Source organism: Antechinus flavipes, chromosome 5 (assembly GCF_016432865.1).
Source record: "Antechinus flavipes isolate AdamAnt ecotype Samford, QLD, Australia chromosome 5, AdamAnt_v2, whole genome shotgun sequence".
In the NCBI taxonomy this organism is placed as follows: Eukaryota; Metazoa; Chordata; class Mammalia; order Dasyuromorphia; family Dasyuridae; genus Antechinus; species Antechinus flavipes.
In genome coordinates, this window is record NC_067402.1 from 138,419,665 (window position 1) to 138,440,032 (window position 20,368).

The following is a 20,368-nucleotide window of genomic DNA, read 5'->3' on the forward strand; positions in this document are numbered from 1 at the left end:
AAATAAAACTAATGCAAACAAGATTAGAAGGGAAGCAACAAACTGGGAAAACATTTTCACAGTTAAAGGTTCTGATAAAGGCCTCATTTCCAAAATATATAGAGAACTGACTCAAATTTATAAGAAATCAAGCCATTCTCCAATTGATAAATGGTCAAAGGATATGAACAGACAATTTTCAGAGGATGAAATTGAAACTATTACCACTCATATGAAAGAGTGTTCCAAATCATTATTGATCAGAGAAATGCAAATTAAGACAACTCTGAGATACCACTACACACCTGTCAGATTGGCTAAGATGACAGGAAAAAATAATGATGAATGTTAGAGGGGATGCGGGAAAACTGGGACACTATTGCATTGTTGGTGGAGTTGTGAACGAATCCAACCATTCTGGAGAGCAATCTGGAATTATGCCCCAAAAATTATCAAATTGTGCATACCCTTTGATCCAGCAGTGTTTCTATTGGGCTTATATCCCAAAGAAATACTAAAGAAGGGAAAGGGACCTGTATGTGCCAAAATGTTTGTAGCAGCCCTGTTTGTAGTGGCTAGAAACTGGAAAATGAATGGATGCCCATCAATTGGAGAATGGCTGGGTAAATTATGGTATATGAATGTTATGGAATATTATTGTTCTGTAAGAAATGACCAGCAGGATGAATACAGAGAGGACTGGCGAGACTTACATGAACTGATGCTAAGTGAAATGAGCAGAACCAGGAGATCATTATACACTTCGACAACGATATTGTATGAGGACATATTTTGATGGAAGGAGATTTCTTTGACAAAGAGACCTGAGTTTCAATGGATAAATGACGGACAAAAGCAACTACACCCAAAGAAAGAACACTGGGAAACGAATGTGAACTATCTGCATTTTTGGTTTTCTTCCCGGGTTATTTATACCTTCTGAATCCAATTCTCCCTATGCAACAAGAGAACTGTTCGGTTCTGCAAACATATATTGTATCTAGGATATACTGCAACATATCCAACATATAAAGGACTGCTTGCCATCTAGGGGAGGGGGTGGAGGGAGGGAGGGAAAAAAAATTGGAACAGAAACGAGTGTCAATATAAAGTAATTATTAAATAAAAATTAAAAAAAAAAAAAAGAAGAAGAAGAAGAAGAAGAAGAGAATGACTTGGGAGGCCAGTAGATAATTGCCACTATTCTGTGAATGAGCTGATCTATTTGAATGGAATGAACTTCAAAAAGAGACAGAGATGAGTGATGGAAGCAAGTGGAGGACATAAAAGTATCAATTAGTAGTGGAGTGTCCCTACTTTTCTTTGACAAATGGGCAAAGGCAAGATACATTTAGCGTTCCAAAGCATGACCAATATCTTTTGGCTTGGGAGGATGAGGGGTTGGGTAGAGTAAATTGAGGCAGTCCCACAATTACAAGAAGCTGGGGTATGTTGCCTATATTTACATCTCATGAAAAAAATGCATTATCTTTTGCTATCATTTATCTAATTTCATTCTTATTAGAGATGTGTCAATGGAATACATGAATTACATAGTAATAAGGGGCCTAATTCTAATTCCTTGAAAAAGCCAATAGAATTAAGAAATGATCTAATTAATGGATAGAGACACCAGTCCAAATTAATGTAATCATGAAAACTAATGAAAATATTTGATAGAAGAATTGGATGAGAACTGACTACTTCTAAAAACACAGAAAGAGTGAATTTTTTTCAGAAAAGTTGACATTCAATTCGATTATCAGTGGTATATGATAAATGGTGCTAAGTTCTTGACTAGCTGTCTATTCTAGTTTTTGCCTATTTAAAGAGAAACAAGAATTGGTTATACCACCATCCATAGTATCACATATCACACTTCAATCATTCTTGTTTCTTATCATTTTAACACTATTTTACATAGATATTGAGCTTTATAAAGCCTGATGATTATGAGATAATTACCAGATGATTTGGAGTTGCAGGGAAATGCTTAAATTGATAAATTCTTGCTAATCCTTCCTGCCCATCTACCCCAAATCTATTAAGCACAGTTTTAAGGAATAACAATTCTATAATTTAAAACAAAAAAGTAGATTGTGGTCCCACATTTTTGGTTATTTTTTTTACCACAATTCTTTAGATGTGCCACTTAGAGAACCATAATGGGTTATAAAAGGGCATATGGTATGGCATCTGGTAATCATTAATACATTGTAATTCTTCTCTCTCTTCCATATATTCTCTACACTGTTTTAGTATAAAACCATAGATTTTCCAGTAAGCCAACTGCTCCCATTCAAGATAAGAATCAGACTTTCCATGACAAGATATGTTAATATTACTTGGCATCCTCTTGATACATATATACATATGTATACATGTATTTTGTATGTAGATGTGTGTGAATGTGTGTGTACCTTGTCTTTACGTTTATTCATTTTTAAAAGCATCTGCAGGTAGCAGAGATACTGTTAATGTTTTCCATGGAAGATTGCAATTTATCTGGGGTGAATTCTCTAGAGTTAAGCTTAGTCTTCTGATGTAGTTTTTTCTGGATTGACTGTTATATCTGCATTGGTGTCAATTTTGAGTTTGACTTGATAATTTTCCTGGGATGAGAAAAAAACAGGTAGTAAATCTGTATAATTCCTAAAAAGGCCCTTCTATAGGATTAAAGGATGCTTTAGGGCTGTATATATGTGTATAAAACAAATGTTAAAATCTAGTTGATATGAAGCAGCCATTATTATTGATTTTTGTTCTTCTGAGAAGTAGGGATATAAGAGAAAGCCTCACCAGGAGTGTGTCTTTTGATGGGAAATGTGGGAAACCCTGTTGCAAGGTATGACAACAAGACAGTGACTATGTACTGAAGAGAGTGTGAAAAAAGAGTATGAAAAAAAGAGAGCGATTGCTGGGGGCGAAAAAAAAAATATGCTCCATTCCATAGGTGATTAAAATGGTGAGACAAATAGAACATGGCAGTTAGAAAAACCCACATAGAAAGCACAATAATTTCCCTAGGGAGAAAAGATGATACCAGTTGGCTTCCACTCCAAAAAATGAGTAAAGTTCATATCATCTATTATTCCTATAATTTTTTTTCCCAAAACCTGTACACAGATTAATGCAAATAACAGACTGTTCTCTTCCTTCATGTACCTAAAAACATTTTATGTCTATTTAGTTAGATTAATATCTTTCCAGTGATATGTAAATCTTGAATGTTTCTAACTCCATATCCTCCATTTTCCATATGTCTTTTGGATTATTATTTGTCTAGTTTTTCCATCCTTTGAATATTGAACATCTTTCATTTCCCCCTTCAGTACCCATTGAAAATATTTTTCTCCTTTAAATTGATTAGCCTCATAGATTTGAACACTTACTCATTCTATTTTTTCTTTATTTAATCATATAACAAATGTTCAATTCAATTTAAGTAATATTTTTCATGTTTCTTTCTTCAAGTTACTGGAGATCGAGAAAGGAAAAGAAACATTACCTTCTCTCACAGAGTTTACATTTTTTTGGGGGAAATATTCAAGTATATAGATAGTTAAATATAAAAATTAGAAAAGAACAAATTTCAGATAAGAGACAGGATTAGCATGAAGAATATTTATTGTATACCTAATATATGCAAAATATTTTTATTTCATAATATCTGCTTTCATTTCTTTCTTATAATTCAGTAGTTCTCAAATTTTTTTTTTTTGGTCATACAAGCCAAGGATAAAATTATCAACTCCATTAATATAATACAATTTAAAATTCAGATTATTAATGAAAATGTTAAAAAAAAAAACTATATTTCTATGTAGTAATAACAAAATAAATAAATAACTCAAATATTTTGTCATGTCAAAACATCTTTGATTATAGTTCTACAAATAATTTGTTTTGTTTCAACATGAATAATGGATTTGTTGAAAAAAATAAAGTTACTTCATAAGATGAGATGAAAAAAAATAGAAAATAGACTTTCTAAGACCTTTATTGTACAACAACACTGAATCTAAAGGGGAGGTCTTTTTAAATTCTACAACACTATGTCTGGAATATAATAGGCACTTATAACAAGCTTGGTTTATTACAACCTAAGGAGATTTTGGAAGGGCCAGGAAGACTACAATGAAATGAGACAAGAGGACAACTATTTAAGTGTCCTTAAATAACAAAATCAAAACTTAAAAGGGAGAATTTTACAGACTGTGATGACCACATATTTTAAAATCAGCTGGAGTCAGGAATTCAGGTTAAGGTAAAATCTTCAATCTTTATTCTTTGTGGAGGTGAAGGGGGATGGAGATAGGAATGTGAGCAGCCCTGACATGAACCTGGCCAGCTGTCTCTCTGCCTCTCTTTCCACCCCCCTCTCTCCACCCACCAAAATCGTCCCTATGTCATTTCCTATACAATACATCAGAACTTGCACAAAGAGTGGGTGGGGGCCATTCTTTCTCCAAGCATATATTAATAGAGTATGGTCCAAGTACTATTTAGCCTCACGTGCTTGGGGCCTCAGTGCATCAACACGGGTTTTAGCAGATTACAACACACACACACACACACACACACACACACACACACACACACAAAAACAACTAGAGAGTCAAACCATCTTATATTCCAGTTTAGGAACTGAAGCCAAATAATTTTAAATATCTTGATTAGTAGCACACATGTAGTAAACAAAAGACTTGGGAATCATTCCAAAAACCTTTCTCTTATCTATCCTTGTATCTCCTATGAAGGGCTAAGGAGATTTTTATATGGAATATAACATAGGAAAAGTGTAATAGAGAGAGAAAAAAAGTTTAATTTCCACTGATTTAATATCAATTCTTGTTTCATTCTTCCATCCAGAACTTTATCATCACCTACAAAGTTTTGGGGGAAATCCCATTATTACTAAATTCCCCAATTCACATCAAATGGAAAGAGTAGCCATCATATTATATAGGATATTTTTATGCCAATATATATTTTTGGGAGCAGGCCTATCATTTATTTCCTTTTTTAAATATATATTTTTTCTTTTTGTGAAGCAATTGGGATTAAGTGACTTGCCCAGGATCACAAAGCTAAATAGTCTTAAGTTTTTGAGGCCAGATTTGAAGTCAAATCCTCTTAACTCCAGGGCTGGTGCTCTAACTACTGCGCCATTTACATGCCCCATATATGGGATGTTTTTAAAGAGGGTTATCTTTATTTTCTTCAAATGCATACTAATAGAATTATTTTTTCAGATCTGTATATTCTGAGAAATACAAGTTTATTTTATTTTTTCTAGTAAATTAATTTATTTTTAATATACATTGCTTTATGAATCATGTTGGGACAGAAAAATCAGAGCAAAAGGGAAAAATCATGGAAGAGATAAAAATACAGGAAAAAAAGAAATGAAAATAGCATGTGTTGATTTACATACAGTCTCCTTAGTTCCTTTTCTGAATGCAGATGGCATATTCTGTCCAAATTATATTGGGATTGCTTTGGATCACTGAATCTACTGAGAAGAACCAATTTTTTTAATTTGATCAATGCACATTCTCCTTGTGATAATGCACAATGTATTCCTTGTTTTGCTTGTTTTGCTCAGCAACAGTTTGTGTAAAACTTTCTAGGCCTTTCTAAAATCAGCTTGTTCATTATTTTTTATAGAAAGATAAAATTCCATTATCTTCATATACCACAATATGTTCAACCATTTCCCAATTGATGACTATCTATCATTTTCCAATTCCATGCTAACACAAAAAGGGCTGCTACCAACACTTTTGCACATGTGGGTCTTTTTTTCCCTCTTTTAAGACTTCCATGGGATACAGACCTAGTAGCTACAATTCTGGCTCAAAGGGTACACACACTTTTATGAGCCCTTTGGGCATAATTCCAAATTGCTCTCCAGAATGGTTAGATGGTTTTATAACTCCACCAACAATGCATTAGTGTCTCAGCTTTTCCATAGCACTTCCAACATTTATCATTATCTTTTCATGTCATTTTAGCCAGTCTGGGAGGTGTGAAGTAGTATCTCAGGTTATTTTAATTTGTTTTTCTCCAATCAGTAGTGATTTAGATAATTTTTTCCATAACTATATAGAGCTATTTTCATCTTCTGAAAATTATTTTTTCAGATCCTTTTACCATTTATCAATTGGAGAATGACTTGCATCCGTATAAATTTGACAGTTTTATGTGTGTGTGTGTGTGTGTGTGTGTGTGTGTGTATGAAATGAGACCTTTATCTGAAACACTGGCTATAAAAATTTTTACCATCTTTGAACTTCCCTTTTAATCTTGTTTCTATTGATTTTGTTTGAGCAAAAACTTTTGAATTTAATGTAATCAAATATTGTCTATTTTTCTTTTCATAACATTCTTTAGTTTCTTTTTGGTTCTAAATCCCTTCCTTCTGCAAAGATTTGATAGATAAATTATTGCTTCCTGGTCCTAATTTGTTAATGGTATCATCCTTTATTAATAAATTATGTAACAATTTTGACCTTATGGGGTATGAGATATAGTACTATACTGAATTTCTAACATATTATTTTCTAGTTTTCCTGGCAATTTTTGTGAAATAGTGAGTTCTTATTTAAGAAGCAAGAATTTGGAGGTTTATCAAATACTAGATTACTATAGATCTTGATTATTTGGTCATGTATATCTAATCTATTGCACTGATCCACTACTATATTTTTTAGCTAGTATTAAATGGTTTTGATAACAACTGCTTTATATCAAACAGTATGTTTGATATTGTTAAGCCAAGATTCTTTGTAATTTTTTTTGTGGAAAGGAAACTCTTTCTTTTTGAATACTTTTACTAAAAAAAATTTTTTTTGAGTTTTGCACAACAGTTTTTCATTGTCCTGGAGAATAGCCCAGAGAAGCAGTAATTTCTGTTGATTTGCTCACAATCAACAATCTTGTACAACAATTTATCTGATACTTATCCATGTAATGTTAACTACTTATAATAACTAAAGTCTGTATAAATATAAGAAAAACATCTAAGAATAGAACCTCATTGAGTTGTAGATAATCCTTTTTACAAGTTATTCTATCAAATAGATACTTTTCTTAATTATATTCTTTCTTAATTCAAAGGTGCTAAATTTTCTCCAACTATAGGAACTATCACAGACTGTCTTTCATGTTTGAAAATTTCTCCCTCCTCATTTCCTCCTTTGATTTCCCTAGCAAGCGCCACATCTGTTAAGTAGGCCATTCTATGAGAAATCCTTCCTGGTACCTCCTAGTATTTACTGCCATGCATTTAAATATATGTATCTATCTATCTATCTATCTATCTATATATGTATTATTATATGTTATATATATATACATGTATATGTACATATATATTATAGGTTAATATATTCATATGTCTTCTCTACCCCTTTGTCCCCCCCATCTCTCTCTCTGTCATCATCTCTTCTCTTTGACTCTGCTTCTATCTGTCTCATTTATCCCTGTATGTCTTTCTATCTGATCTATTCATTTATCTAATCTTGTCTGTAGACACAATTGTTTACTCTCTCCTCAATTAGAATGACCTTTGAGAATAAGGACTAACATTCCCTTTCTTTGCATAGTATAGGCATATGATATGCTTAAAAAAAATACTTGTTGACTTGACTCAATTCACATAGAAGAAAAGTGAAGCTAAACTACCAAACCACTTAGCAAGTATAACACACTGATATAATATGCAACAAGTATACAGGGTGCTACCTACTTTTTCCTACTTGACTCAGAGAATGTCTTGTTTATAATAATTTTGCTGGAAAATGTCATTTCAGGTTTTAAAATTATCATTTGTCACTTTAGAATAACCTTACAAAGACTCAGAATTCCTAAGGCCCAGAACAATGGAACACAGATCCACAATGAGATAATCAAGAAAGCCAGCTTTATTGAGGAGATGTACAACCAAAATTGAAGGGCAGTCAGAGAACCTTATGGAAAACCATTTATTAAACCCCTGGATTGAATCATATATTCCATTGACATCAGTTGAAATGGGATACCTGCTCTCAAAACAGTAGTTCTGGAGGATTATAAAAGAATTCTTTGCTGTGTCCGGGACCAAGCTTTGTGAAAATAAAATGAGAAGCTGAGTCTGGAATCCAGTTGAAATTCATAGTCATGGGGAAAAGGGGATATTCCTGGAAAATTTGACAATAGTTGATATTCAGACTCACCAAAATTAGGTAAAAAATTTTGGGCCATTACTACTGGCTTTATTCAGATAAGGTTTCACTTAATTGGTCACATAGGCTATTTCCTTATTTCCATAAAGAATTTCTAATAATTAAATAAGTTCATCTCTAATTCCATTTTTTCCAGGCAGAATTCTGAGCACCTCAGTAGGCAAAATCTTTTCTCCTTAACTTTGCATGGCAATTTTTTTTGTAGTTCTCAATAAATTCATCTTATAACAAGGTATAGCAATAGAGAATTTGAAGCAAAGCCAGGGCCCAAACAAATTTCTCTTTTTGTATCTGATCCTATTGACAGCCTATTGATAAGAGGAGAGGAACTGCATTTTATTTAACTCTCATTTCTTCCATTTCTTCAAAAAATTCTCATTCCTCTCCAAGCAACACAGACTCTCCAAGCTTTTTATCCTGAAGCCTGAAGTTAGCTCTGGAATTCATACATTGAAAATACACTCTGCTCAGTGCCTGGGGCCTTCTCCTCCAACTGGATGCTTTTTTTCAGAAACCTTCATTTAAAAAGGGCAACTGGGTCATCTATGTCTAATTTCTCTCTAGGCTGCAATCTAGATTTCCTCTACCACTTAGCCTGTTAACTTTTTCTAATCCTCACCTTCCTTACCTTTATTTTTCACCTTCCTTTTATATTTTCCACTTTTGAAATTTAAATTCCTTGAGGGAAGATACTATACTGTCTTTCTTTGTACTTATACTTGCATTTTCAGAATTTAGCACAATATCAGGAAGATAAGAGGTACTTTTAAATGCTCATTGACTGAGACAAAGTGGATTTAATAGATGTTTAGGGAAGGAATGAATTTGTGAATGAAGTTTTTTTTTTTTTTTTTCATCTTTGTAGGGAATTCCTATTGAGGCTCTTCCTCTATAAATGCAAATCTTTACCTTGTTTTCAATTTACAGTCTAAGGAATTCACCTGATTCCCTAAGGATTCAAGTGACTTGCCTAGTAAAAGAATCAATAAGTGTCAAGAATTTAACTTGAACCATGTTCTCCTGATTCTACAATCAGTAGCATAATACTGATTTGCCTTCTCTCTTGAATGAGGAAACCAACAGATATATAAGTGAATGTGTAGGACAAAATAATTAAATGACTCCTGGACTTCATTATCATAAGATCTTATCTGCTTGTTATAAATCAAATAGTCTTATAATCTGGAATACTGACTTTTAGACTAACAAAAATTTATGAATTCTTTAAATGTGTGTTTCTTCAATAGAGAGAATGAAAATGAAGCTTTATAAATTTTGTAGTGTGCTTCAAGTTTAATAAAGAGGAAAATATCTGTGGACTAGGAAATATAGATAGATGCATATAATCAACAATGTTTACACAGGCATATATACATCTGTGTGGGATGGGCATCAGCACCCCCGCCCCTTACCTACATTGACTTACTTAGAGGCATCGTTAGATACAAAGAGGAAGCATTTATTTGGTCTTTGCAAGGAGAGGCCCCAACATACCAGCTGAGCAGATATAGAGCCTCTTAACTCCCATCTGTCGTCACTGTGCCTGGCCTAGCAAGCTGGAAACAGTGAATTTGGTTAAATAGCAAAAGATCCTTTGGATCTTTTCATTGCATGAACTGAAAACTGTTGACCAATGGTCAGCAATGTTGTGTACTTCCTGTGGGTCACATTACTTCCTGAAGCTTAGACCTAGGGTCTGATCTTTCCTGCCCTACAGCCCTCTGGGAATAGGGATCATGTGGCTTACTGCAATTTAAGTTTAGGGCCTGATCTAATCCATCTCCATAGACTTTTTGAGAACTCTTTACCTGGTCTTATTCTCATCTACATGTATGTGTATGTACATATGAAAACTACCCATACATATTGAGATACATGCACAAAATTGTATGTGTACCCATACACACATATGTGTATTCCAATTTGTAAGATTTGTGTTTGAATCATATTTGAAAAGTTAATTTAGTATAGAAACATTTTATACATAAAATAAATGACTTTCAAAAGAACTTTAGCATACTTTATATTTTATCCATATGTTATTCAAGACACCTAATACATAAAATCCTAGTCAGGTGAGGACAAGTGAGAGTTATGCACATTTACCTTCTCACTCTTCCTCTCCTGTCAGCTTTAAGATGTTTTCCTCTGTGCTGTATTTAAAGAAATCAAACAACAGGGGTTTTCACTTCATGCTGGGTTTTCAAGGAGAAATTGCACTATACACATTTTATTAAAAACTACAAAACTTGGAATAAGTCTATAAAAGAGAGATTAAGATAATTGCTAGTAAAAATCCTACATTTTAAATCTGAGGGATTTGTGATTTCATACAGCTCTTTAAATGAATATATAGACTGATAGTACAATTTCCCCTGTATATTTAGAAGGTATTAAGCTTTCAGGGATGTCATCTCTGCTATTATCCTACAGAGTAAGTACTCATCAATTTTGTGTATTGTTTTGTGATGTGATGGCCCACTTGTTCACATGTCTCTGATACTATGAAGACCCACAGTACATATGGTAAGAAAAATGATAAACACTAGCTCATGGTGATGGTGAAACTCTTTTATGCTAAACTGAGAATGCAAGTTGCTAAATTTCATTGATTCCAGATTCTCTGGCTGCATATTTTTAATATATGTACATATTTATGAATAACATCAATATATAAATGCATACATGTATAAGCATAAATATGCATGTGTGCATGTGTGTGTGTGTGTGTGTGTGTGTTTTAGTGTAATCTTGTAAGTAAATGATTTTTTAGACCACTTGAAAGAGAGAGGAAAGGAAGAGTAACTTTATGAAACTATCATTGGATTTCAGCATTTTGATTTCACACATTTTATGACATCTTTACATTCCTGATTCTATCCATGTCTACCTATGGCCCTCTCTGCTTTTCCTAGCTATTTTTCATCACTGGCCTCTTTCTATCTCTCATAGCATCTTCTTAGATATGTTGCCATCCTTAACTCCAAATACTATGACAATCTAATTCATGGTCTCTTTTAACTTTTGTCTAAATACTCTAAAGTTCACTCTTTTTTAAAATTTTATTTGTTTATTATTTTTTATTATAGCTTTTTATTTATAAGTTATATACATAGTAATTTTACAGCATTGACAATTGCCAATCCTTTTTTTCCAATTTTCCCCCTTCTTCCCCTCATCCATTCCCCCTGGTGGCAGGTTGACCAATACATGTTATCACTCTTTTTTTTTTTAATCCATTTTTATATACTTAATTTTTTCTGTCATTCAATAGGCTTTATATAACCTTTTTAAATCCCATTTATTAGCCTCTAAATTATTCTAAATAGCTTCTTTTAATTTGGTTTCTTCCATTTTAATTCAGTTCAGTGAACATTCATTGACCATCTACTACATGATTCTTGAAGCAAACAGATTACAATAAGACCTAAGATTCCTTATGGAAGTTACAACATTTCTTTTTAAAATAACAACAACAACATAACCTATGGACTGAATTTCTTCACATCTTTCAGACACTATAGCACATGATCTGTATTCTATTATCTCAAGAGCAACCTCTTTATTGTTTAGTTAGGTGTTTGTTTTATTCTCTCCTGGGACATTTTTTGTGTACAATTATATCAGGTGAGTCACAGAACTCATATAGTTAATGGACAACTTATTTCATTAATAGGGAGGGGATAAAAGCATAATCCTTCTTGTCTATAATCTATCATAGATTGTCCTTTTTACCTGTAATGTCTTTTCTGTAATTTTCCTTTCAAGCTTTTGGAATCTGTGGTTTCATTTGAAATTAAATTCAAGTTCCTCTGTTCCCAATATCACCTGAGCCCCAACTTAGCATTGAGAAAAAAGATAACTCTTTTTGCCTACACCATTTTGATAATTACTTTATATGAACTTAGCATATGTATTGTATGATCTTTCTAGGTTTTTTCATGGAATATAAGCTCTTTAACTTCAGAAGCTGTTTTGGTTTTTATCTTTGTGTACACAGTGTCTAGCACATACAGTACCTAATACATCAAAGGCACTTAATAAATCCTGTTTGAATTTAATCAAATGCAATTACCAAGAATGTTGCTAAGCTGATGAAACAGAAATGGCATTTAGTTTCAGATGACATTTGTACATCCCAATCATGCAGTAATAGACATAGGAAGTTTGTTTAAATCATATCATTTACCAATTATAATTTCATAGAATTTAGAATGGAATGACTTTTAGAAATAATAGAATTATAGAATAGGAAAAATGGAAATTAATTCAATTAACCATTTTATCTAACCATAGCGATCCTCAATATGAAATATACAATGTGGTCCTCCAGACTTTTTTGAAGAACTTCAAGGAAAGAGAGGCCACAATATCTTAAAGCAATCTATTTAACTTTGTCCTAGTTTTCTTCTTAGAAATCCCATCCCCCCACTTGCCTGTCATGAAGACTAAATTTGCCTCCCTGCCAATTTCAAGTATTGTTCCTGTTTCTGCTACCTGTGAGAAAACATAACACCTTTAGCTTCTTTTCCATATTACATCCTCCAAATATTTGAAAACACTTATTAGGTCATCATGATTCTTCTTTTCTCTAGACTAAGAAATCCCACTTCATTTTATTGATCCTCATATGACATGAGTTCAAGGTCCTTCACCATGCTGTTAATCTTTAAATACTCTCAATGTTCTTTTAAAACATAGCACCATTGATTAAATAAAATAACTCAGAAGTAGTCTGATGAGGATAGAGTGCAATGACATGATTGAATCCCTATTTCTGAAATTTAGTCAAAGATTGCATGCATTCCAAGATTATATTTCCATACCAAATGATATTTATTCATGACTTCACCATTTAATACTTGTTTGTTATTTCCTTTTTGTTTTTACATCAGTACAAGGCTACATTTGTTCTTGAGTTTCAGTTTCAGATCAGTGATTTAGCTTGTCAATAACATTTTGGACTCCAATTCTATAACACAATGTTTTAGATACCCATCTCAGCTTTATGTCATATGCAATGTAATGAGACTAACATCTATATCTTCATTCTTTTCATTGATACAGATGATGAACAAAAACATAGTACCAACCCCAAATTCTAGAGACACTTTTATCAGACTGGAAACTTCTTATCAGCTCTTATTGAGTCAATAATAAGTATACATATTTCATTTTATAAATGAGAAAATAAATGATAGCATATTTTAAAATAAAATCTAAAAGAACTGAAAAACTGCTAATTAACTATTGTAACATAATTCCAGGGAAGGACTAATGAAGATTTTGGTGACAGGTAGGCTTCCAGTAGCAATATTACTTCAATTTCTTTCTTTCTAGTCATTTCCATTTTTTCTTTATTTATGAATTTAGTCATTTAATAACTGACTCGCATTGTATATTTTCAGTTGATCATTCTTCTAAGCTAATAAGGTAAATTTTTAAAAAATGAGTATCTATCATTTAATTTGGGTTGTCTTCTTGGAAAAAAAAGTATTTTTTTGGTCACTAACTTATAAAGTTATACCTAATTTCATTTACTTTTGAATGTTAATATTAATAAGATTGATTTTTTTTAAATTTGCAACTACACTAATTCTCTCCTTAGTTTTATGGATTTCTACTTATAGATGCCTTTTCCTTGCATGGCATTATCTAACTGAGACTACACCTGAGTTGAATTCATTTGGACCTAGTGGCACAGAAAGCAGTATTACTATGGATAATATCAAGTTTGGACGTATGATCTGTCTGTCTCCAGAGAAGTGAGAGCTTCTAACTTTGTAATTTCGTTGTTGAGGAAAGTCTGATTTTCCCCTAGGCTAATTATGGCATTAGTTACTCACATGTAGTACAACTTGCACTACTATTTCATAGGTTTCTTTTTTTATTCCTGTATTCCTGGTTCTACTTGTTTCACTCAGCAGTAGTTCCTGTAACTCTTTCCTGACCTTTCTAAAATCAGCTTGGGTTCATTATTTTTATAGAACAATAATATTCTATTACTTTTATATACCACAACTTGTTCAGCCGTTCCCCAATTGATGAGCGTTGACTCATTTTGCAATTCTTTGCTATCACAAAAGGAGCTGCTACAAATATTTTTGCACATGTTGTTCATTTTCCCTCCTTTATGATTTCCTTGGAACACAGACCCAGTAATGGAATTTCTGGATCAAAGGATATGTTCAGTTTTATAGCCTTTTGAGCATAGTTTCAGTTTCTCTCCAGAATGGATAGATGATTTCATAACTCCTATCAACAATTCATTAGTGTCCCAGTTTTCCCACATTCCCTCCAACATTTGTCATTATCTTTCCCTATCATCTTAACCAATCTGATAGGTATGAAGTGAAACCTCAGAGTTCTTTTAATTTACATTTCTCTTGATGTAAAACATTTTTCATATAACTATAGATGGCTTTAATTTCATCATCTTGAAATTATCTGTTCAAATCTTTTGACCATTTATCAATTGGAAAATGACTTGTATTTTATGGATTTGACATAATTCTTTTTATATTTTAGAAATGAGACCTTTAGGACTTCCGGTTAAGATGGCGGAGAGGAGGCTCATAGCTGCATAAGCTCCACGCTTTCTCTCACTATCCATTTCATTACAAGCCTCTGAATTAATGCTTGACTGAAAAAAACCCACAAAGAGTTACCAAGAGAAGCCATCCTTGAGATTCGCCAAGAAAGGTCTGTCTTTACTGGAGGGCTGGGACGGTTTTAGATCGGGCATAGGCTGAGGGCAGCGGCAGTGAGAGCACGGGAGCAGACTGGAGAGGGGTGGGGAGTGATCGCAGCCGTCTCTGCAGGGAGAGCTTCGCTACAGGACTGGATACTTTGCTCCGGCAGCAAGTCAGCAGCCCAGCAGAGAAGCTAAAAACACCGGGGGTTAAGAATACAACCCCAAACAGCTGGAGTCTCTCAGGACCTGGCCGCCCCCTTCCCTTCCCCCCCCCAGTGACTCAGCACGCTTTGGGACCTCAGAGCGCAGGCGCACACAGTCCTGCTAGTGCCTCACTGCTGCCCCCTGCAGTCTGGAGAGGAAGCTCGGTAACACACCCAGCCCCTCCCCCAAAGAAAGACTCCAGTTTTTTTCTGTTTTTCTTTGGTAGTTTGTCTCTGATTATTAGACAGAATGAGCAAGAAGCTGAAGAGGACTTTAACCCTTGACAGCTTCTACACAGATAGAGAGTAGACTCTAAATCCTGAAGAGACTAAAAACAGACAGTCCCCAGGTGAATCCCCAAAGGAGGAGATCATCTGTTCCTCAGCACAGATGAACCTCGTAGAAGTAATTAAAAAGGCTCTCACAAGGGAGCTAGAAGAAAAATGGGAAAAGGAGAGGGAGGCTTGGCAAAAGGAGAGGGAAGCTTGGGAAAAGGAGAGGGGAGGCTTGGCAAAAGAGCCTGGAGAAGTCAGTTAAAGAGAGAGTGGATAAAGAAGTAAAATCCTTGAAAAATAGGATTAGTGAACTAGAAACAGAAAACAGCTCTCTAAAAAACAAAATTGGTGAAATGGAAAAAAATTCCACAGAACAAAAGAACTCAATTGGACAATTAGAAAAAGATTTTAAAAAAGTGAGTGAAGAAAATACTTCACTGAAAATCAGAATTGAACAAGTGGAATTGAATGACTCGAGGAGACAAGAAGAATCAGTCAAGCAAATCCAAAAAAATCAAACAATGGAGAAAAATGTGAAATACCTTCTGGGGAAGACAACAGACCTGGAAAACAGATCCAGGAGAGACAATCTGAGAATCATTGGACTCCCAGAAAAACATGATGAAAAAAAGAGCCTGGACACTATTTTCTAGGAAATTATCAAAGAGAACTGCCCAGAAGTCATAGGAACAGAGGAAAAAATAAACATTGAAAGGATTCATCGATCACCCACTGAAAGGGATCCTAAAATCAAAACACCAAGGAATATAGTGGCCAAATGCCAGAACCCTCAGATGAAGGAAAAAATATTGCAAGCGGCTAGAAAAACCCAATTCAAGTATCAAGGAGCCACAATAAGGATCACCCAGGATCTGGCAGCATCCACATTAAAAGATTGAAGGGCCTGGAATATGATATTCCGAAAGGCTAAGGAACTTGGTATGCAACCAAAAATAACTCACCCAGCGAGAATGAGCATCTTTTTCCAGGGAAGAAGATGGACATTCAACGAAATAAGCGAATTTCATCTATTTCTGATGAAAAAGCCAGAATTTAACAAAAAGTTTGATCTACAAATATAGAACTCAAGAGAAATCTAAAAAGGTAAAAATTAATCTTGGGAACTATATTTTGACTATATAGATGTATAAAGAATACATGTATACCTTGTTCTAGAAATTGATGTGGAAAGGACATTGTACCAGAAAAAGGGTAAAGTGGGGGTAGTACATCTCATGAAGAGGCATAGGAAACCTATTATATCTGAGAGAAAGAATGGAGGGGGATGAATATAGTGGGTATCTTACTGCCTTCAGAATTGGCTTTAAGTGAAAAATCTTAAGACATATTCAATCTATGTTGAAACCTCTCCCACCTCATTGAAAAGTGAGAAGGGAAAAGTGAAAAGGGAAGGAATAAGCTAAGTGGAAGGGAATACGGGAACTGGGAGGGAAAGGGGTAAGATAGGGGGAGGAACTCTAAGGCGGGGGGAGGGATACTAAAAAGGGAGGGCTGTGAGAAGCAAGTGGTGCTCACAAGCTTAATACTGGGAAGGGGGGGGAAGGGGAAAGAAGGGAGAAAAGCATAAACCGGGGTTAACAAGATGGCAAGTAATACAGAATTAGTCATTCTAACCATAAACGTGAACGGGGTAAACTCCCCCATAAAGAGGAAGCGGTTAGCAGAATGGATTAAAAGCCAGAATCCTACAATATGTTGTTTACAGGAAACACACCTGAAGCAGGGAGATACATGCAGGTTAAAGGTAAAAGGTTGGAGCAAAATCTACTATGCTTCAGGTGAAGTCAAAAAAGCAGGGGTAGCCATCCTGATCTCAGATCAAGCTAAAGTAAAAATTGATCTAATTAAAAGAGATAAGGAAGGGCACTATATCTTGCTAAAGGGTAGCATGGATAATGAAGCACTATCTATATTAAACATATATGCACCAAGTGGGGTAGCATCTAAATTCTTAAAAGAGAAACTAAGAGAGCTGCAAGAAGAAATAGACAGTAAAACTATAATAGTGGAAGATCTCAACCTTGCACTCTCAGAATTAGATAAATCAAACCACAAAATAAATAAGAAAGAAGTCAAAGAGGTAAATAGAATACTAGAAAAGTTAGATATGATAGATCTCTGGAGAAAATGTAATGGAGACAGAAAGGAATACACTTTCTTTTCAGCAGTTCATGGAACCTATACAAAAATTGACCATATATTAGGACATAAAAACCTCAAACTCAAATGCAGTAAGGCAGAAATAGTAAATGCATCCTTTTCAGACCATGATGCAATGAAAATTACATTCAACAAAAAACCAGGGGGAAGTAGACCAAAAAGTAAGTGGAAACTAAATAATCTCATACTAAAGAATGATTGGGTGAAACAGCAAATCATAGACATAATTAATAACTTCACCCAAGAAAACGATAATAATGAGACATCATACCAAAATGTATGGGATGCAGCCAAAGCGGTAATAAGGGGAAATTTCATATCTCTAGAGGCCTATTTGTATAAAATAGAGAAAGAGAAGGTCAATGAATTAGGTTTGCAACTAAAAATGCTAGAAAAGGAACAAATTAAAAACCCCCAGTCAAACACTAAACTTGAAATTCTAAAAATAAAAGGTGAGATCAATAAAATTGAAAGTAAAAAAAACTATTGAATTGATTAATAAAACTAAGAGTTGGTTCTATGAAAAAACCAACAAAATAGACAAACCCTTAGTAAATCTGATTAAAAAAAGGAAAGAGGAAAATCAAATTGTTAGTCTTAAAAATGAAAAGGGAGAACTCACCACTAACGAAGAGGAAATTAGAGCAATAATTAGGAGTTACTTTGCCCAACTTTATGCCAATAAATTCGACAACTCAAATGAAATAGAAAAATACCTCCAAAAATATAGCTTGCCCAAACTAACAGAGGAAGAAGTAAATATCCTAAACAGTCCCATCTCAGAAAAAGAAATAGAACAAACTATCAATCAACTCCCTAAGAAAAAATCCCCAGGACCACATGGATTTACATGTGAATTCTACCAAACATTTAAAGAACAATTAACTCCAATGTTATATAAACTATTTGAAAAAATAGGGATTGAAGGAGTCCTACCAAACTCCTTTTATGACACAGACATGGTAATGATACCTAAACCAGGTAGACTGAAAACAGAGAAAGAAAATTATAGACCAATCTCCCTAATGAATATTGATGCTAAAATCTTAAATAAAATATTAGCAAAAAGATTACAGAAAATTGTCACCAGGATAATACACTATGACCAAGTAGGATTTATACCAGGAATGCAGGGCTGGTTCAATATTAGGAAAACTATTAGCATAATTGACTATATCAATAACCAAACAAACAAAAACCATATGATCATCTCAATAGATGCAGAAAAAGCATTTGATAAAATCCAACATCCATTCCTAATAAAAACACTTGAGAGCATAGGAATAAGTGGACTTTTCCTTAAAATAATCAGGAGCATGTTGGAGGGTGTTGGAATCCTTACTAACTGCTAACTAATTAGAGTTGATCTAATCTTACAAGAAGATGTTTTGGGCAGAACCTAAAACAAGGTACTAAGTAGAACTACCCATAATCCCTCTCTCTGGAAGGAGCATAAATAGGCCAATGGGCCAGTCGGAGAGTTCTAGAGTGAAGACGCTACAAGTCGAGATTTCAGCGGAATGACATGAAGACTGGAGCTGGCTGGAGGCTGAAGAAAGCAGAGGCAGAGGCTGAAGGACCAGACCTTTGGATTTGGTGACATTCGGAGAGAGCTCTTGGAACCAAGCAGAGAGATAGGCCTCTAAGCTAACCGGGCTATATTGGGATAATAAAAGATCTGAACTTTTATCACCTGACTGCTTTTTGAGAAGAAAAAGCTCACCACATTTTGGCGCCCTGAACGTGGGACAAACAGACCCCTCCGTGGATTTCAGTGGAAAAGCTACAATCCTGATTCAAGTGGAAACTCTTCAACCCAGAAATTAGGGTGAGTGCAATAAAGAAATTTTGCTAAAAGAGTTAAAGTAGAATTTCAGCTAAGATGGGACAGATATTTAGAAAACAGCCTGTTTCTGTTCAAGGGAAATGTTTAGAGAGCATTGTCAAAGTTATGGAAAGCCAAGGTTTAATTATAAGTTTACAGCAAATCACTGAACTTTTACAAACTGTAAAGGATATATGTCCTTGTTTCTCTCTTGATAAGGAATTAGATCTAAATGAATGGAAATTGGTTGGAGAGGATCTTTGTCAATTCTATGACAAAAATGGACCTAACTCAATAATTAATACATATAATGTAATACAATTGGCTATAAGAAGTTATTTAAGTGATAGAATGATGAAAAGGAAAGTACAGGAGGAAGAAATGACACAGTCAGCTTCTCCTGTAAAGCAGAATTTAACAAGATTAGAAAAAGCATTAATTAAAGCAAAAAATGAAGAAGATCTATCTGATTTTATAAATGCATATCCTGTGATTGAAGAGCTCAACTCCTCAGGTCAAAAAGAGAGAAAATACACTCCTTTTAATTTGGGAAAAATTAAAGATTTGAAAAAGGGTTGCACTCTTTATGGGGCTACATCATCTTATGTGAAGATGTTACTAGATAATTTGTCTTATGAAATCCTAACCCCGAATGACTGGAAATCCATAACGAAAACTTGTCTAGAACCGGGACAAAATTTATTGTGGCTTTCAGAGTTTCATGAATTATGTAGGATTCAAGCCCAACGCAATAGGCAAACAGGAGCTATTGTACAAGTTGCTTTTGACCAACTAGCTGGTGAAGGTCAGTATGCAGAGAGTTCAGAACAGATTTATTATCCCATAACAGTGTATGAGCAAATTTCTAAGGCTGCAATAAAAGCTTGGAATTCTCTCCCTGGACAGAAAGATGGAAATAATGTTTTCACAAAAATAGAGCAAGGTCCCAATGAACCTTTTGCAGATTTTGTGGGACGTTTAC